A 22,148-nucleotide genomic window follows, 5' to 3' on the forward strand; every position below is an offset into this window, starting at 1 on the left:
GTTGATCCTCCCGGTGATGGACTGGTGATCAGCCCTGTGTTAGACTGGTGATCCTCCCTGTGTTGGACTGGTGATCATTACTGTGTTGGACCGGTGATGAGCCCTGTGTTGCACTGGTGATCCTCCCTTTGATGGGCTGGTTATCAGCCCTGTGATGGACTGGTGATCCTCCCTGTGCTAGATTGGTGATCCTCCCTGTGATGGACTAGTGATCCTCCCTGTGATGGACTGGTGATCAGCCCTGTGATGGACTGGTGATCCTTCCTGTATTGGACTGGTGATCCTCCCTGTGATGGACTGGTGATCCTCCCTGTGTTGGACTGGTGATCAGACCTGTGATGGACTGGTGATGAGCCCTGTGATGGACTGGTGATCAGCCCTATGTTGGACTGGTGATCAGACCTGTGATGGACTGGTGATGAGCCCTTTCATGGACTGGTGATCCTCCCTGTGATGGATTGGTGATCCTCCTTCTGATGGACTGGTGATCAGCCCTGTGATGGACTGGTGATCCTCCCTGTGATGGATTGGTGATCCTCCCTGTGATGGACTGGTGATCCTCCCTGTGATGGACTGGTGATCAGCCCTGTTATGGACTGGTGATCAGACCTGTGATGGACTGGTGATCAGCCCATCGATGGACTGGTGATCCTCCCGGTGATGGACTGGTGATCAGCCCTGTGTTAGACTGGTGATCCTCTCTGTGTTGGACTGGTGATCAGCCCTGTGTTGGACCGGTGATGAGCCCTGTGTTGGACTGGTGATCCTCCCTTTGATGGGCTGGTTATCAGCCCTGTGATGGACTGGTGATCCTCCCTTTGATGGACTGGTGATCCTCTCTTTGATGGACTGGTTATAGCCCCTTTGATGGACTGGTTATCAGCCATGTGATGGACTGGTGATCCTCCCTTTGATGGACTGGTGATCAGCCCTGTGATGGACTGATGATCCTCCTTGTTATGGACTGGTGATCCTCCCTCTGATGGACTGGTGATCAGCCCTGTGATGGACTGGTGATCCTCCCTGTGCTGGATTCGTGATCCTCCCTGTGATGGACTGGTGATCCTCCCTGTGATGGACTGGTGATCAGCACTGTGATGGACTGGTGATCCTCCCTGTGATGGACTGGTGATCCTCCCTCTGATGGACTGGTGATCAGCCCTATGATGGACTGGTGATCCTCTCTGTGATGGACTGGTGATCCTCCCTTTGATGGACTGGTGATCATCCCTTTGATGGACTGGTTATAACCCCTTCGATGGACTGGTTATCAGCCATGTGATGGATTGGTGATCCTCCCTTTTATGGACTGGTTTTCAGCCCTGTGATGGACTGGTGATCCTCCCTTTGATGGACTGGTGATCAGCCCTGTGATGGACTAGTGATCCTCCCTGTGATGGACTGGTGATCAGCCCTGTGATGGACTGGTGATCCTTCCTGTATTGGACTGGTGATCCTCCTTGTGATGGACTGGTGATCCTCCCTGTGTTGGACTGGTGATCAGACCTGTGATGGACTGGTGATGAGCCCTGTGATGGACTGGTGATCAGCCCTATGTTGGACTGGTGATCAGACCTGTGATGGACTGGTGATGAGCCCTGTCATGGACTGGTGATCCTCCCTGTGATGGATTGGTGATCCTCCCTCTGATGGACTGGTGATCAGCCCTGTGATGGACTGGTGATCCTCCCTGTGATGGATTGGTGATCCTCCCTGTGATGGACTGGTGATCCTCCCTGTGATGGACTGGTGATCCTCCCTCTGATGGAATGGTGATCAGCCCTATGATGGACAGGTGATCCTCTCTGTGATGGACTGGTGATCCTCCCTTTGATGGACAGGTGATCCTCTCTGTGATGGACTGTTGATCCTCCCTGTGATGGACTGGTGATCCTCCCTCTGATGGACCGGTTATCAGCCCTATGATGGACTGGTGATCCTCCCTGTGATGGACTGGTGATCCTCCCTCTGATGGACCGGTTATCAGCCCTATGATGGACTGGTGATCCTCCCTGTGATGGACTGGTGATCCTCCCTTTGATGGACTGGTGATCATCCCTTTGATGGACTGGTTATAGCCCCTTTGATGGACTGGTTATCAGCCATGTGATGGACTGGTGATCCTCCCTTTGATGGACTGGTGATCAGCCCTGTGATGGACTGGTGATCCTCCTTGTTATGGACTGGTGATCCTCCCTCTGATGGACTGGTGATCAGCCCTGTGATGGACTGGTGATCCTCCCTGTGCTGGATTGGTGATCCTCCTTGTTATGGACTGGTGATCCTCCCTCTGATGGACTGGTGATCAGCCCTGTGATGGACTGGTGATCCTCCCTGTGCTGGATTGGTGATCCTCCCTGTGATGGACTGGTGATCCTCCCTGTGATGGACTGGTGATCAGCACTGTGATGGACTGGTGATCCTCCCTTTGACGGACTGGTGATCCTCCCTTTGATGGGCTGGTTATCAGCCCTGTGATGGACGGTTGATCCTCCCTTTGATGTACTGGTGATCATCCCTTTGATGGACTGGTTATAGCCCCTTTGATGGACTGGTTATCAGCCATGTGATGGACTGGTGATCCTCCCTTTGATGGACTGGTGATCAGCCCTGTGATGGAGGTGATCCTCCTTGTGATGGACTGGTGATCCTCCCTCTGATGGACTGGTGATCAGGCCTGTGATGGACTGGTGATCCTCCCTGTGATGGATTGGTGATCCTCCCTGTGATGGACTGGTGATCCTCCCTGTGATGGACTGGTGATCAGCCCTGTGATGGACTGGTGATCCTCCCTGTGATGGACTGGTGATCCTCCCTCTGATGGACTGGTGATCCTCCCTTTGATGGACTGGTGATCCTCCCTTTGATGGACTGGTTATAGCCCCTTTGATGGACTGGTTATCAGCCATGTGATGGACTGGTGATCCTCCCTTTGATGGACTGGTGATCAGCCCTGTGATGGACTGGTGATCCTCCTTGTGATGGACTGGTGATCCTCCCTCTGATGGACTGGTGATCAGCCCTGTGATGGACTGGTGATCCTCCCTGTGATGGATTGGTGATCCTCCCTGTGATGGACTGGTGATCCTCCCTGTGATGGACTGGTGATCAGCCCTGTGATGGACTGTTGATCCTCCCTGTGATGGACTGGTGATCCTCCCTCTGATGGACCGGTTATCAGCCCTATGATGGACTGGTGATCCTCCCTGTGATGGACTGGTGATCCTCCCTCTGATGGACCGGTTATCAGCCCTATGATGGACTGGTGATCCTCCCTGTGATGGACTGGTGATCCTCCCTTTGATGGACTGGTGATCATCCCTTTGATGGACTGGTTATAGCCCCTTTGATGGACTGGTTATCAGCCATGTGATGGACTGGTGATCCTCCCTTTGATGGACTGGTGATCAGCCCTGTGATGGACTGGTGATCCTCCTTGTTATGGACTGGTGATCCTCCCTCTGATGGACTGGTGATCAGCCCTGTGATGGACTGGTAATCCTCCATTTGATGGACTGGTGATCAGCCCTGTGATGGACTGGTGATCAGCCCTGTGATGGACTGGTGATCCTCCCTGTGCTGGATTGGTGATCCTCCCTGTGATGGACTGGTGATCCTCCCTGTGATGGACTGGTGATCAGCCCTGTGTTAGACTGGTGATCCTCCCTGTGTTGGACTGGTGATCAGCCCTGTGTTGGACCGGTGATGAGCCCTGTGTTGGACTGGTGATCCTCCCTTTGATGGACTGGTGATCCTCCCTTTGATGGGCTGGTTACCAGCGCTGTGATGGACTGGTGATCCTCCCTTTGATGGACTGGTGATCCTCCCTTTGATGGACTGGTTATAGCCCCTGTGATGGACTGGTTATCAGCCATGTGATGGACTGGTGATCCTCCCTTTGATGGACTGGTTATAGCCCCTGTGATGGACTGGTTATCAGCCATGTGATGGACTGGTGATCCTCCCTGTGATGGATTGGTGATCCTCCCTGTGATGGACTGTTGATCCTCCCTGTGATGGACTGGTGATCCTCCCTCTGATGGACTGGTGATCCTCCCTGTGATGGACTGGTGATCCTTTCTTTGATGGACTGGTGATGAGCCCTGTGATGGACTGGTGATCAGCCCTGTGTTGGACTGGTGATCCTCCCTGTGATGGACTGGTGATCGTCCCTGTGATGGATTGGTGATCCTCACTGTGATGGACGGGTGATCCTCCCTGTGATGGACTGGTGATCCTTCCTGTGATGGACTGGTGATGAGCCCTGTGATGGACTGGTGATCAGCCCTGTGTTGGACTGGTGATCCTCCCTGTGTTGGACAGGTGATCAGCCCTGTGTTGGACCGGTGATGAGCCCTGTGTTGGACTGGTGATCCTCCCTTTGATGGACTGGTGATCCTCCCTTTGATGGGCTGGTTACCAGCCCTGTGATGGACTGGTGATCCTCCCTTTGATGGACTGGTGATCCTCCCTTTGATGGACTGGTTATAGCCCCTGTGATGGACTGGTTATCAGCCATGTGATGGACTGGTGATCCTCCCTTTGATGGACTGGTGATCAGCCCTCGATGGACTGGTGATCCTCCCTGTGATGGACTGATGATCCTCCCTCTGATGGACTGGTGATCAGCCCTGTGATGGACTGGTGATCCTCCCTGTGATGGATTGGTGATCCTTCCTTTGATGGACTGGTGATCAGCCCTGTGATGGACTGGTGATCCTCCTTGTGATGGACTGGTGATCCTCCCTGTGATGGATTGGTGATCCTCCCTGTGATGGACTGTTGATCCTCCCTGTGATGGACTGGTGATCCTCCCTCTGATGGACTGGTGATCCTCCCTGTGATGGACTGGTTATCCTTCCTGTGATGGACTGGTGATGAGCCCTGTGATGGACTGGTGATCAGCCCTGTGTTGGACTGGTGATCAGCGCTGTGATGGACTGGTGATCCTCCCGGTGATGGACTGGTGATCAGCTCTGTGTTGGACCGGTGATGAGCCCTGTGTTGGACTGGTTATCCTCCCTTTGATGGACTGGTGATCCTCCCTTTGATGGGCTGGTTACCAGCCCTGTGATGGACTGGTGATTCTCCCTGTGATGGACTGGTGATCCTCCCTGTGATGGACTGGTGATCCTCCCTGTGATGGACTGGTGATCCTCCCTCTGATGGACTGGTGATCAGCCCTATGATGGACTGGTGATCCTCTCTGTGATGGACTGGTGATCCTCCCTTTGATGGACTGGTGATCATCCCTTTGATGGACTGGTTATAACCCCTTCGAGGGACTGGTTATCAGCCATGTGATGGATTGGTGATCCTCCCTTTTATGGACTGGTTTTCAGCCCTGTGATGGACTGGTGATCCTCCTTTTGATGGACTGGGGATCCTCCCTCTGATGGACTGGTGATCAGCCCTGTGATGGACTGGTGATCCTCCCTTTGATGGACTGGTGATCAGCCCTGTGATGGACTAGTGATCCTCCCTGTGATGGACTGGTGATCAGCCCTGTGATGGACTGGTGATCCTTCCTGTATTGGACTGGTGATCCTCCCTGTGATGGACTGGTGATCCTCCCTGTGTTGGACTGGTGATCAGACCTGTGATGGACTGGTGATCCTTTCTGTGATGGACTGGTGATGAGCACTGTGATGGACTGGTGATCAGCCCTGTGTTGGACTGGTGATCCTCCCTGTGCTGGATTGGTGATCCTCCCTGTGATGGACTGGTGATCCTCCCTGTGATGGACTGGTGATCAGCCCTGTGATGGACTGGTGATCCTCCCTGTGATGGACTGGTGATCCTTCCTCTGATGGACTGGTGATCCTCCCTGTGATGGACTGGTGATCAGCCCGGTGATGGACTGTTGATCCTCCCGGTGATGGACTGGTGATCAGCCCTGTGTTAGACTGGTGATCCTCCCTGTGTTGGACTGGTGATCATTACTGTGTTGGACCGGTGATGAGCCCTGTGTTGCACTGGTGATCCTCCCTTTGATGGGCTGGTTATCAGCCCTGTGATGGACTGGTGATCCTCCCTGTGCTAGATTGGTGATCCTCCCTGTGATGGACTAGTGATCCTCCCTGTGATGGACTGGTGATCAGCCCTGTGATGGACTGGTGATCCTTCCTGTATTGGACTGGTGATCCTCCCTGTGATGGACTGGTGATCCTCCCTGTGTTGGACTGGTGATCAGACCTGTGATGGACTGGTGATGAGCCCTGTGATGGACTGGTGATCAGCCCTATGTTGGACTGGTGATCAGACCTGTGATGGACTGGTGATGAGCCCTTTCATGGACTGGTGATCCTCCCTGTGATGGATTGGTGATCCTCCTTCTGATGGACTGGTGATCAGCCCTGTGATGGACTGGTGATCCTCCCTGTGATGGATTGGTGATCCTCCCTGTGATGGACTGGTGATCCTCCCTGTGATGGACTGGTGATCAGCCCTGTTATGGACTGGTGATCAGACCTGTGATGGACTGGTGATCAGCCCATCGATGGACTGGTGATCCTCCCGGTGATGGACTGGTGATCAGCCCTGTGTTAGACTGGTGATCCTCTCTGTGTTGGACTGGTGATCAGCCCTGTGTTGGACCGGTGATGAGCCCTGTGTTGGACTGGTGATCCTCCCTTTGATGGGCTGGTTATCAGCCCTGTGATGGACTGGTGATCCTCCCTTTGATGGACTGGTGATCCTCTCTTTGATGGACTGGTTATAGCCCCTTTGATGGACTGGTTATCAGCCATGTGATGGACTGGTGATCCTCCCTTTGATGGACTGGTGATCAGCCCTGTGATGGACTGATGATCCTCCTTGTTATGGACTGGTGATCCTCCCTCTGATGGACTGGTGATCAGCCCTGTGATGGACTGGTGATCCTCCCTGTGCTGGATTCGTGATCCTCCCTGTGATGGACTGGTGATCCTCCCTGTGATGGACTGGTGATCAGCACTGTGATGGACTGGTGATCCTCCCTGTGATGGACTGGTGATCCTCCCTCTGATGGACTGGTGATCAGCCCTATGATGGACTGGTGATCCTCTCTGTGATGGACTGGTGATCCTCCCTTTGATGGACTGGTGATCATCCCTTTGATGGACTGGTTATAACCCCTTCGATGGACTGGTTATCAGCCATGTGATGGATTGGTGATCCTCCCTTTTATGGACTGGTTTTCAGCCCTGTGATGGACTGGTGATCCTCCCTTTGATGGACTGGTGATCAGCCCTGTGATGGACTAGTGATCCTCCCTGTGATGGACTGGTGATCAGCCCTGTGATGGACTGGTGATCCTTCCTGTATTGGACTGGTGATCCTCCTTGTGATGGACTGGTGATCCTCCCTGTGTTGGACTGGTGATCAGACCTGTGATGGACTGGTGATGAGCCCTGTGATGGACTGGTGATCAGCCCTATGTTGGACTGGTGATCAGACCTGTGATGGACTGGTGATGAGCCCTGTCATGGACTGGTGATCCTCCCTGTGATGGATTGGTGATCCTCCCTCTGATGGACTGGTGATCAGCCCTGTGATGGACTGGTGATCCTCCCTGTGATGGATTGGTGATCCTCCCTGTGATGGACTGGTGATCCTCCCTGTGATGGACTGGTGATCCTCCCTCTGATGGAATGGTGATCAGCCCTATGATGGACAGGTGATCCTCTCTGTGATGGACTGGTGATCCTCCCTTTGATGGACAGGTGATCCTCTCTGTGATGGACTGTTGATCCTCCCTGTGATGGACTGGTGATCCTCCCTCTGATGGACCGGTTATCAGCCCTATGATGGACTGGTGATCCTCCCTGTGATGGACTGGTGATCCTCCCTCTGATGGACCGGTTATCAGCCCTATGATGGACTGGTGATCCTCCCTGTGATGGACTGGTGATCCTCCCTTTGATGGACTGGTGATCATCCCTTTGATGGACTGGTTATAGCCCCTTTGATGGACTGGTTATCAGCCATGTGATGGACTGGTGATCCTCCCTTTGATGGACTGGTGATCAGCCCTGTGATGGACTGGTGATCCTCCTTGTTATGGACTGGTGATCCTCCCTCTGATGGACTGGTGATCAGCCCTGTGATGGACTGGTGATCCTCCCTGTGCTGGATTGGTGATCCTCCTTGTTATGGACTGGTGATCCTCCCTCTGATGGACTGGTGATCAGCCCTGTGATGGACTGGTGATCCTCCCTGTGCTGGATTGGTGATCCTCCCTGTGATGGACTGGTGATCCTCCCTGTGATGGACTGGTGATCAGCACTGTGATGGACTGGTGATCCTCCCTTTGACGGACTGGTGATCCTCCCTTTGATGGGCTGGTTATCAGCCCTGTGATGGACGGTTGATCCTCCCTTTGATGTACTGGTGATCATCCCTTTGATGGACTGGTTATAGCCCCTTTGATGGACTGGTTATCAGCCATGTGATGGACTGGTGATCCTCCCTTTGATGGACTGGTGATCAGCCCTGTGATGGAGGTGATCCTCCTTGTGATGGACTGGTGATCCTCCCTCTGATGGACTGGTGATCAGGCCTGTGATGGACTGGTGATCCTCCCTGTGATGGATTGGTGATCCTCCCTGTGATGGACTGGTGATCCTCCCTGTGATGGACTGGTGATCAGCCCTGTGATGGACTGGTGATCCTCCCTGTGATGGACTGGTGATCCTCCCTCTGATGGACTGGTGATCCTCCCTTTGATGGACTGGTGATCCTCCCTTTGATGGACTGGTTATAGCCCCTTTGATGGACTGGTTATCAGCCATGTGATGGACTGGTGATCCTCCCTTTGATGGACTGGTGATCAGCCCTGTGATGGACTGGTGATCCTCCTTGTGATGGACTGGTGATCCTCCCTCTGATGGACTGGTGATCAGCCCTGTGATGGACTGGTGATCCTCCCTGTGATGGATTGGTGATCCTCCCTGTGATGGACTGGTGATCCTCCCTGTGATGGACTGGTGATCAGCCCTGTGATGGACTGTTGATCCTCCCTGTGATGGACTGGTGATCCTCCCTCTGATGGACCGGTTATCAGCCCTATGATGGACTGGTGATCCTCCCTGTGATGGACTGGTGATCCTCCCTCTGATGGACCGGTTATCAGCCCTATGATGGACTGGTGATCCTCCCTGTGATGGACTGGTGATCCTCCCTTTGATGGACTGGTGATCATCCCTTTGATGGACTGGTTATAGCCCCTTTGATGGACTGGTTATCAGCCATGTGATGGACTGGTGATCCTCCCTTTGATGGACTGGTGATCAGCCCTGTGATGGACTGGTGATCCTCCTTGTTATGGACTGGTGATCCTCCCTCTGATGGACTGGTGATCAGCCCTGTGATGGACTGGTGATCCTCCCTCTGCTGGATTGGTGATCCTCCTTGTTATGGACTGGTGATCCTCCCTCTGATGGACTGGTGATCAGCCCTGTGATGGACTGGTGATCCTCCCTGTGCTGGATTGGTGATCCTCCCTGTGATGGACTGGTGATCCTCCCTGTGATGGACTGGTGATCAGCACTGTGATGGACTGGTGATCCTCCCTTTGACGGACTGGTGATCCTCCCTTTGATGGGCTGGTTATCAGCCCTGTGATGGACGGTTGATCCTCCCTTTGATGTACTGGTGATCATCCCTTTGATGGACTGGTTATAGCCCCTTTGATGGACTGGTTATCAGCCATGTGATGGACTGGTGATCCTCCCTTTGATGGACTGGTGATCAGCCCTGTGATGGAGGTGATCCTCCTTGTGATGGACTGGTGATCCTCCCTCTGATGGACTGGTGATCAGGCCTGTGATGGACTGGTGATCCTCCCTGTGATGGATTGGTGATCCTCCCTGTGATGGACTGGTGATCCTCCCTGTGATGGACTGGTGATCAGCCCTGTGATGGACTGGTGATCCTCCCTGTGATGGACTGGTGATCCTCCCTCTGATGGACTGGTGATCAGCCCTATGATGGACTGGTGATCCTCTCTGTGATGGACTGGTGATCCTCCATTTGATGGACTGGTGATGAGCCCTGTGATGGACTGGTAATCCTCCTTGTGATGGACTGGTGATCCTCCCTCTGATGGACTGGTGATCAGCCCTGTGATGGACTGGTGATCCTCCCTGTGATGGATTGGTGGTCCTCCCTGTGATGGACGGGTGATCCTCCCTGTGATGGACTGGTGATCCTTCCTGTGATGGACTGGTGATGAGCCCTGTGATGGACTGGTGATCCTCCCTGTGATGGACTGGTGATCCTCCCTCTGATGGACTGGTGATCCTCCCTGTGATGGACTGGTGATCCTTCCTGTGATGGACTGGTGATGAGCCCTGTGATGGACTGGTGATCAGAACTGTGTTGGACTGGTGATCAGCCCTGTGATGGACTGGTGATCCTCCCGGTGATGGACTGGTGATCAGCTCTGTGTTGGACCGGTGATGAGCCCTGTGTTGGACTGGTTATCCTCCCTTTGATGGACTGGTGATCCTCCCTTTGATGGGCTGGTTACCAGCCCTGTGATGGACTGGTGATTCTCCCTGTGATGGACTGGTGATCCTCCCTGTGATGGACTGGTGATCCTCCCTGTGATGGACTGGTGATCAGCACTGTGATGGACTGGTGATCCTCCCTTTGACGGACTGGTGATCCTCCCTTTGATGGGCTGGTTATCAGCCCTGTGATGGACGGTTGATCCTCCCTTTGATGTACTGGTGATCATCCCTTTGATGGACTGGTTATAGCCCCTTTGATGGACTGGTTATCAGCCATGTGATGGACTGGTGATCCTCCCTTTGATGGACTGGTGATCAGCCCTGTGATGGAGGTGATCCTCCTTGTGATGGACTGGTGATCCTCCCTCTGATGGACTGGTGATCAGGCCTGTGATGGACTGGTGATCCTCCCTGTGATGGATTGGTGATCCTCCCTGTGATGGACTGGTGATCCTCCCTGTGATGGACTGGTGATCAGCCCTGTGATGGACTGGTGATCCTCCCTGTGATGGACTGGTGATCCTCCCTCTGATGGACTGGTGATCAGCCCTATGATGGACTGGTGATCCTCTCTGTGATGGACTGGTGATCCTCCCTTTGATGGACTGGTGATGAGCCCTGTGATGGACTGGTAATCCTCCTTGTGATGGACTGGTGATCCTCCGTCTGATGGACTGGTGATCATCCCTGTGATGGACTGGTGATCCTCCCTGTGATGGATTGGTGATCCTCCCTGTGATGGACGGGTGATCCTCCCTGTGATGGACTGGTGATCCTTCCTGTGATGGACTGGTGATGAGCCCTGTGATGGACTGGTGATCAGCCCTGTGTTGGACTGGTGATCCTCCCTGTGTTGGACTGGTGATCAGCCCTGTGTTGGACCGGTGATGAGCCCTGTGTTGGACTGGTGATCCTCCCTTTGATGGACTGGTGATCCTCCCTTTGATGGGCTGGTTACCAGCCCTGTGATGGACTGGTGGTCCTCCCTTTGATGGACTGGTGATCCTCCCTTTGATGGACTGGTTATAGCCCCTGTGATGGACTGGTTATCAGCCATGTGATGGACTGGTGATCCTCCCTTTGATGGACTGGTGATCAGCCCTGTGATGGACTGGTGATCCTCCCTGTGATGGACTGATGATCCTCCCTCTGATGGACTGGTGATCAGCCCTGTGATGGACTGGTGATCCTCCCTGTGATGGATTGGTGATCCTCCCTTTGATGGACTGGTGATCAGCCCGGTGATGGACTGGTGATCCTCCTTGTGATGGACTGGTGATCCTCCCTGTGATGGATTGGTGATCCTCCCTGTGATGGACTGTTGATCCTCCCTGTGATGGACTGGTGATCCTCCCTCTGATGGACTGGTGATCCTCCCTGTGATGGACTGGTGATCCTTCCTGTGATGGACTGGTGATGAGCCCTGTGATGGACTGGTGATGAGCCCTGTGATGGACTGGTGATCCTCCCTGTAATGAATTGGTGATCCTTCCTGTGATGGACTGGTGATGAGCCCTGTGATGGACTGGTGATCAGCCTTGTGTTGGACTGGTTAACAGACCTGTGATGGACTGGTGATCAGCCCTGTGATGGACTGGTGATCCTCCCTTTGACGGACTGGTGATCCTCCCTTTGATGGGCTGGTTATCAGCCCTGTGATGGACGGTTGATCCTCCCTTTGATGTACTGGTGATCATCCCTTTGATGGACTGGTTATAGTCCCTTTGATGGACTGGTTATCAGCCATGTGATGGACTGGTGATCCTCCCTTTGATGGACTGGTGATCAGCCCTGTGATGGAGGTGATCCTCCTTGTGATGGACTGGTGATCCTCCCTCTGATGGACTGGTGATCAGGCCTGTGATGGACTGGTGATCCTCCCTGTGATGGATTGGTGATCCTCCCTGTGATGGACTGGTGATCCTCCCTGTGATGGACTGGTGATCAGCCCTGTGATGGACTGGTCATCCTCCCTGTGATGGACTGGTGATCCTCCCTCTGATGGACTGGTGATCAGCCCTCGATGGACTGGTGATCCTCCCTGTGATGGACTGATGATCCTCCCTCTGATGGACTGGTGATCAGCCCTGTGATGGACTGGTGATCCTCCTTGTGATGGACTGGTGATCCTCCCTGTGATGGATTGGTGATCCTCCCTGTGATGGACTGTTGATCCTCCCTGTGATGGACTGGTGATCCTCCCTCTGATGGACTGGTGATCCTCCCTGTGATGGACTGGTGATCCTTCCTGTGATGGACTGGTGATGAGCCCTGTGATGGACTGGTGATGAGCCCTGTGATGGACTGGTGATCCTCCCTGTAATGAATTGGTGATCCTTCCTGTATTGGACTGGTGATCCTCCCTGTGATGGACTGGTGATCCTCCCTGTGTGGGACTGGTGATCAGACCTGTGATGGACTGGTGATGAGCCCTGTGATGGACTGGTGATCAGCCCTATGTTGGACTGGTGATCAGACCTGTGATGGACTGGTGATGAGCCCTGTCATGGACTGGTGATCCTCCCTGTGATGGATTGGTGATCCTCCCTCTGATGGACTGGTGATCAGCCCTGTGATGGACTGGTGATCCTCCCTGTGATGGATTGGTGATCCTCCCTGTGATGGACTGGTGATCCTCCCTGTGATGGACTGGTGATCAGCCCTGTTATGGACTGGTGATCAGACCTGTGATGGACTGGTGATCAGCCCATCGATGGACTGGTGATCCTCCCGGTGATGGACTGGTGACCCTCCCTTTGATGGACTGGTGATCCTCCCTTTGATGGACTGGTTATAGCCCCTGTGATGGACTGGTTATCAGCCATGTGATGGACTGGTGATCAGCCCTGTGTTGGACCGGTGATGAGCCCTTTGTTGGACTGGTGGTCCTCCCTTTGATGGACTGGTGATCCTCCCTTTGATGGGCTGGTTACCAGCGCTGTGATGGACTGGTGATCCTCCCTTTGATGGACTGGTGATCCTCCCTTTGATGGACTGGTTATAGCCCCTGTGATGGACTGGTTATCAGCCATGTGATGGACTGGTGATCCTCCCTGTGATGGATTGGTGATCCTCCCTGTGATGGACTGTTGATCCTCCCTGTGATGGACTGGTGATCCTCCCTCTGATGGACTGGTGATCCTCCCTGTGATGTACTGGTTATCCTTTCTGTGATGGACTGGTGATGAGCCCTGTGATGGACTGGTGATCAGCCCTGTGTTGGACTGGTGATCCTCCCTGTGATGGACTGGTGATCGTCCCTGTGATGGACTGGTTATAGCCCCTGTGATGGACTGGTTATCAGCCATGTGATGGACTGGTGATCCTCCCTGTGATGGATTGGTGATCCTCCCTGTGATGGACTGTTGATCCTCCCTGTGATGGACTGGTGATCCTCCCTCTGATGGACTGGTGATCCTCCCTGTGATGGACTGGTGATCCTTTCTGTGATGGACTGCTGATGAGCACTGTGATGGACTGGTGATCAGCCATGTGATGGACTGGTAATCCTCCATTTGATGGACTGGTGATCAGCCCTGTGATGGACTGGTGATCAGCCCTGTGATGGACTGGTGATCCTCCCTGTGCTGGATTGGTGATCCTCCCTGTGATGGACTGGTGATCCTCCCTGTGATGGACTGGTGATCAGCCCTGTGTTAGACTGGTGATCCTCCCTGTGTTGGACTGGTGATCAGCCCTGTGTTGGACCGGTGATGAGCCCTGTGTTGGACTGGTGATCCTCCCTTTGATGGACTGGTGATCCTCCCTTTGATGGGCTGGTTACCAGCGCTGTGATGGACTGGTGATCCTCCCTTTGATGGACTGGTGATCCTCCCTTTGATGGACTGGTTATAGCCCCTGTGATGGACTGGTTATCAGCCATGTGATGGACTGGTGATCCTCCCTTTGATGGACTGGTTATAGCCCCTGTGATGGACTGGTTATCAGCCATGTGATGGACTGGTGATCCTCCCTGTGATGGATTGGTGATCCTCCCTGTGATGGACTGTTGATCCTCCCTGTGATGGACTGGTGATCCTCCCTCTGATGGACTGGTGATCCTCCCTGTGATGGACTGGTGATCCTTTCTTTGATGGACTGGTGATGAGCCCTGTGATGGACTGGTGATCAGCCCTGTGTTGGACTGGTGATCCTCCCTGTGATGGACTGGTGATCGTCCCTGTGATGGATTGGTGATCCTCACTGTGATGGACGGGTGATCCTCCCTGTGATGGACTGGTGATCCTTCCTGTGATGGACTGGTGATGAGCCCTGTGATGGACTGGTGATCAGCCCTGTGTTGGACTGGTGATCCTCCCTGTGTTGGACAGGTGATCAGCCCTGTGTTGGACCGGTGATGAGCCCTGTGTTGGACTGGTGATCCTCCCTTTGATGGACTGGTGATCCTCCCTTTGATGGGCTGGTTACCAGCCCTGTGATGGACTGGTGATCCTCCCTTTGATGGACTGGTGATCCTCCCTTTGATGGACTGGTTATAGCCCCTGTGATGGACTGGTTATCAGCCATGTGATGGACTGGTGATCCTCCCTTTGATGGACTGGTGATCAGCCCTCGATGGACTGGTGATCCTCCCTGTGATGGACTGATGATCCTCCCTCTGATGGACTGGTGATCAGCCCTGTGATGGACTGGTGATCCTCCCTGTGATGGATTGGTGATCCTTCCTTTGATGGACTGGTGATCAGCCCTGTGATGGACTGGTGATCCTCCTTGTGATGGACTGGTGATCCTCCCTGTGATGGATTGGTGATCCTCCCTGTGATGGACTGTTGATCCTCCCTGTGATGGACTGGTGATCCTCCCTCTGATGGACTGGTGATCCTCCCTGTGATGGACTGGTTATCCTTCCTGTGATGGACTGGTGATGAGCCCTGTGATGGACTGGTGATCAGCCCTGTGTTGGACTGGTGATCAGCGCTGTGATGGACTGGTGATCCTCCCGGTGATGGACTGGTGATCAGCTCTGTGTTGGACCGGTGATGAGCCCTGTGTTGGACTGGTTATCCTCCCTTTGATGGACTGGTGATCCTCCCTTTGATGGGCTGGTTACCAGCCCTGTGATGGACTGGTGATTCTCCCTGTGATGGACTGGTGATCCTCCCTGTGATGGACTGGTGATCCTCCCTGTGATGGACTGGTGATCCTCCCTCTGATGGACTGGTGATCAGCCCTATGATGGACTGGTGATCCTCTCTGTGATGGACTGGTGATCCTCCCTTTGATGGACTGGTGATCATCCCTTTGATGGACTGGTTATAACCCCTTCGAGGGACTGGTTATCAGCCATGTGATGGATTGGTGATCCTCCCTTTTATGGACTGGTTTTCAGCCCTGTGATGGACTGGTGATCCTCCTTTTGATGGACTGGGGATCCTCCCTCTGATGGACTGGTGATCAGCCCTGTGATGGACTGGTGATCCTCCCTTTGATGGACTGGTGATCAGCCCTGTGATGGACTAGTGATCCTCCCTGTGATGGACTGGTGATCAGCCCTGTGATGGACTGGTGATCCTTCCTGTATTGGACTGGTGATCCTCCCTGTGATGGACTGGTGATCCTCCCTGTGTTGGACTGGTGATCAGACCTGTGATGGACTGGTGATCCTTTCTGTGATGGACTGGTGATGAGCACTGTGATGGACTGGTGATCAGCCCTGTGTTGGACTGGTGATCCTCCCTGTGCTGGATTGGTGATCCTCCCTGTGATGGACTGGTGATCCTCCCTGTGATGGACTGGTGATCAGCCCTGTGATGGACTGGTGATCCTCCCTGTGATGGACTGGTGATCCTTCCTCTGATGGACTGGTGATCCTCCCTGTGATGGACTGGTGATCAGCCCGGTGATGGACTGTTGATCCTCCCGGTGATGGACTGGTGATCAGCCCTGTGTTAGACTGGTGATCCTCCCTGTGTTGGACTGGTGATCATTACTGTGTTGGACCGGTGATGAGCCCTGTGTTGCACTGGTGATCCTCCCTTTGATGGGCTGGTTATCAGCCCTGTGATGGACTGGTGATCCTCCCTGTGCTAGATTGGTGATCCTCCCTGTGATGGACTAGTGATCCTCCCTGTGATGGACTGGTGATCAGCCCTGTGATGGACTGGTGATCCTTCCTGTATTGGACTGGTGATCCTCCCTGTGATGGACTGGTGATCCTCCCTGTGTTGGACTGGTGATCAGACCTGTGATGGACTGGTGATGAGCCCTGTGATGGACTGGTGATCAGCCCTATGTTGGACTGGTGATCAGACCTGTGATGGACTGGTGATGAGCCCTTTCATGGACTGGTGATCCTCCCTGTGATGGATTGGTGATCCTCCTTCTGATGGACTGGTGATCAGCCCTGTGATGGACTGGTGATCCTCCCTGTGATGGATTGGTGATCCTCCCTGTGATGGACTGGTGATCCTCCCTGTGATGGACTGGTGATCAGCCCTGTTATGGACTGGTGATCAGACCTGTGATGGACTGGTGATCAGCCCATCGATGGACTGGTGATCCTCCCGGTGATGGACTGGTGATCAGCCCTGTGTTAGACTGGTGATCCTCTCTGTGTTGGACTGGTGATCAGCCCTGTGTTGGACCGGTGATGAGCCCTGTGTTGGACTGGTGATCCTCCCTTTGATGGGCTGGTTATCAGCCCTGTGATGGACTGGTGATCCTCCCTTTGATGGACTGGTGATCCTCTCTTTGATGGACTGGTTATAGCCCCTTTGATGGACTGGTTATCAGCCATGTGATGGACTGGTGATCCTCCCTTTGATGGACTGGTGATCAGCCCTGTGATGGACTGATGATCCTCCTTGTTATGGACTGGTGATCCTCCCTCTGATGGACTGGTGATCAGCCCTGTGATGGACTGGTGATCCTCCCTGTGCTGGATTCGTGATCCTCCCTGTGATGGACTGGTGATCCTCCCTGTGATGGACTGGTGATCAGCACTGTGATGGACTGGTGATCCTCCCTGTGATGGACTGGTGATCCTCCCTCTGATGGACTGGTGATCAGCCCTATGATGGACTGGTGATCCTCTCTGTGATGGACTGGTGATCCTCCCTTTGATGGACTGGTGATCATCCCTTTGATGGACTGGTTATAACCCCTTCGATGGACTGGTTATCAGCCATGTGATGGATTGGTGATCCTCCCTTTTATGGACTGGTTTTCAGCCCTGTGATGGACTGGTGATCCTCCCTTTGATGGACTGGTGATCAGCCCTGTGATGGACTAGTGATCCTCCCTGTGATGGACTGGTGATCAGCCCTGTGATGGACTGGTGATCCTTCCTGTATTGGACTGGTGATCCTCCTTGTGATGGACTGGTGATCCTCCCTGTGTTGGACTGGTGATCAGACCTGTGATGGACTGGTGATGAGCCCTGTGATGGACTGGTGATCAGCCCTATGTTGGACTGGTGATCAGACCTGTGATGGACTGGTGATGAGCCCTGTCATGGACTGGTGATCCTCCCTGTGATGGATTGGTGATCCTCCCTCTGATGGACTGGTGATCAGCCCTGTGATGGACTGGTGATCCTCCCTGTGATGGATTGGTGATCCTCCCTGTGATGGACTGGTGATCCTCCCTGTGATGGACTGGTGATCCTCCCTCTGATGGAATGGTGATCAGCCCTATGATGGACAGGTGATCCTCTCTGTGATGGACTGGTGATCCTCCCTTTGATGGACAGGTGATCCTCTCTGTGATGGACTGTTGATCCTCCCTGTGATGGACTGGTGATCCTCCCTCTGATGGACCGGTTATCAGCCCTATGATGGACTGGTGATCCTCCCTGTGATGGACTGGTGATCCTCCCTCTGATGGACCGGTTATCAGCCCTATGATGGACTGGTGATCCTCCCTGTGATGGACTGGTGATCCTCCCTTTGATGGACTGGTGATCATCCCTTTGATGGACTGGTTATAGCCCCTTTGATGGACTGGTTATCAGCCATGTGATGGACTGGTGATCCTCCCTTTGATGGACTGGTGATCAGCCCTGTGATGGACTGGTGATCCTCCTTGTTATGGACTGGTGATCCTCCCTCTGATGGACTGGTGATCAGCCCTGTGATGGACTGGTGATCCTCCCTGTGCTGGATTGGTGATCCTCCTTGTTATGGACTGGTGATCCTCCCTCTGATGGACTGGTGATCAGCCCTGTGATGGACTGGTGATCCTCCCTGTGCTGGATTGGTGATCCTCCCTGTGATGGACTGGTGATCCTCCCTGTGATGGACTGGTGATCAGCACTGTGATGGACTGGTGATCCTCCCTTTGACGGACTGGTGATCCTCCCTTTGATGGGCTGGTTATCAGCCCTGTGATGGACGGTTGATCCTCCCTTTGATGTACTGGTGATCATCCCTTTGATGGACTGGTTATAGCCCCTTTGATGGACTGGTTATCAGCCATGTGATGGACTGGTGATCCTCCCTTTGATGGACTGGTGATCAGCCCTGTGATGGAGGTGATCCTCCTTGTGATGGACTGGTGATCCTCCCTCTGATGGACTGGTGATCAGGCCTGTGATGGACTGGTGATCCTCCCTGTGATGGATTGGTGATCCTCCCTGTGATGGACTGGTGATCCTCCCTGTGATGGACTGGTGATCAGCCCTGTGATGGACTGGTGATCCTCCCTTTGATGTGCTGGTTATCAGCCCTGTGATGGACTGGTGATCCTCCCTTTGATGGACTGGTGATCCTCCCTTTGATGGACTGGTTATAGCCCCTTTGATGGACTGGTTATCAGCCATGTGATGGACTGGTGATCCTCCCTTTGATGGACTGGTGATCCTCCTTGTGATGGACTGGTGATCCTCCCTCTGATGGACTGGTGATCAGCCCTGTGATGGACTGGTGATCCTCCCTGTGATGGATTGGTGATCCTCCCTGTGATGGACTGGTGATCCTCCCTGTGATGGACCGGTGATCAGCCCTGTGATGGACTGTTGATCCTCCCTGTGATGGACTGGTGATCCTCCCTCTGATGGACCGGTTATCAGCCCTATGATGGACTGGTGATCCTCCCTGTGATGGACTGGTGATCCTCCCTCTGATGGACCGGTTATCAGCCCTATGATGGACTGGTGATCCTCCCTGTGATGGACTGGTGATCCTCCCTTTGATGGACTGGTGATCATCCCTTTGATGGACTGGTTATAGCCCCTTTGATGGACTGGTTATCAGCCATGTGATGGACTGGTGATCCTCCCTTTGATGGACTGGTGATCAGCCCTGTGATGGACTGGTGATCCTCCTTGTTATGGACTGGTGATCCTCCCTCTGATGGACTGGTGATCAGCCCTGTGATGGACTGGTGATCCTCCCTGTGCTGGATTGGTGATCCTCCTTGTTATGGACTGGTGATCCTCCCTCTGATGGACTGGTGATCAGCCCTGTGATGGACTGGTGATCCTCCCTGTGCTGGATTGGTGATCCTCCCTGTGATGGACTGGTGATCCTCCCTGTGATGGACTGGTGATCAGCACTGTGATGGACTGGTGATCCTCCCTTTGACGGACTGGTGATCCTCCCTTTGATGGGCTGGTTATCAGCCCTGTGATGGACGGTTGATCCTCCCTTTGATGTACTGGTGATCATCCCTTTGATGGACTGGTTATAGCCCCTTTGATGGACTGGTTATCAGCCATGTGATGGACTGGTGATCCTCCCTTTGATGGACTGGTGATCAGCCCTGTGATGGAGGTGATCCTCCTTGTGATGGACTGGTGATCCTCCCTCTGATGGACTGGTGATCAGGCCTGTGATGGACTGGTGATCCTCCCTGTGATGGATTGGTGATCCTCCCTGTGATGGACTGGTGATCCTCCCTGTGATGGACTGGTGATCAGCCCTGTGATGGACTGGTGATCCTCCCTGTGATGGACTGGTGATCCTCCCTCTGATGGACTGGTGATCAGCCCTATGATGGACTGGTGATCCTCTCTGTGATGGACTGGTGATCCTCCCTTTGATGGACTGGTGATGAGCCCTGTGATGGACTGGTAATCCTCCTTGTGATGGACTGGTGATCCTCCGTCTGATGGACTGGTGATCATCCCTGTGATGGACTGGTGATCCTCCCTGTGATGGATTGGTGATCCTCCCTGTGATGGACGGGTGATCCTCCCTGTGATGGACTGGTGATCCTTCCTGTGATGGACTGGTGATGAGCCCTGTGATGGACTGGTGATCAGCCCTGTGTTGGACTGGTGATCCTCCCTGTGTTGGACTGGTGATCAGCCCTGTGTTGGACCGGTGATGAGCCCTGTGTTGGACTGGTGATCCTCCCTTTGATGGACTGGTGATCCTCCCTTTGATGGGCTGGTTACCAGCCCTGTGATGGACTGGTGGTCCTCCCTTTGATGGACTGGTGATCCTCCCTTTGATGGACTGGTTATAGCCCCTGTGATGGACTGGTTATCAGCCATGTGATGGACTGGTGATCCTCCCTTTGATGGACTGGTGATCAGCCCTGTGATGGACTGGTGATCCTCCCTGTGATGGACTGATGATCCTCCCTCTGATGGACTGGTGATCAGCCCTGTGATGGACTGGTGATCCTCCCTGTGATGGATTGGTGATCCTCCCTTTGATGGACTGGTGATCAGCCCGGTGATGGACTGGTGATCCTCCTTGTGATGGACTGGTGATCCTCCCTGTGATGGATTGGTGATCCTCCCTGTGATGGACTGTTGATCCTCCCTGTGATGGACTGGTGATCCTCCCTCTGATGGACTGGTGATCCTCCCTGTGATGGACTGGTGATCCTTCCTGTGATGGACTGGTGATGAGCCCTGTGATGGACTGGTGATGAGCCCTGTGATGGACTGGTGATCCTCCCTGTAATGAATTGGTGATCCTTCCTGTGATGGACTGGTGATGAGCCCTGTGATGGACTGGTGATCAGCCTTGTGTTGGACTGGTTAACAGACCTGTGATGGACTGGTGATCAGCCCTGTGATGGACTGGTGATCCTCCCTTTGACGGACTGGTGATCCTCCCTTTGATGGGCTGGTTATCAGCCCTGTGATGGACGGTTGATCCTCCCTTTGATGTACTGGTGATCATCCCTTTGATGGACTGGTTATAGTCCCTTTGATGGACTGGTTATCAGCCATGTGATGGACTGGTGATCCTCCCTTTGATGGACTGGTGATCAGCCCTGTGATGGAGGTGATCCTCCTTGTGATGGACTGGTGATCCTCCCTCTGATGGACTGGTGATCAGGCCTGTGATGGACTGGTGATCCTCCCTGTGATGGATTGGTGATCCTCCCTGTGATGGACTGGTGATCCTCCCTGTGATGGACTGGTGATCAGCCCTGTGATGGACTGGTCATCCTCCCTGTGATGGACTGGTGATCCTCCCTCTGATGGACTGGTGATCAGCCCTCGATGGACTGGTGATCCTCCCTGTGATGGACTGATGATCCTCCCTCTGATGGACTGGTGATCAGCCCTGTGATGGACTGGTGATCCTCCTTGTGATGGACTGGTGATCCTCCCTGTGATGGATTGGTGATCCTCCCTGTGATGGACTGTTGATCCTCCCTGTGATGGACTGGTGATCCTCCCTCTGATGGACTGGTGATCCTCCCTGTGATGGACTGGTGATCCTTCCTGTGATG

This window comes from Pleuronectes platessa, chromosome 24, assembly GCF_947347685.1.
Source record: "Pleuronectes platessa chromosome 24, fPlePla1.1, whole genome shotgun sequence".
Lineage (NCBI taxonomy): Eukaryota > Metazoa > Chordata > Actinopteri > Pleuronectiformes > Pleuronectidae > Pleuronectes > Pleuronectes platessa.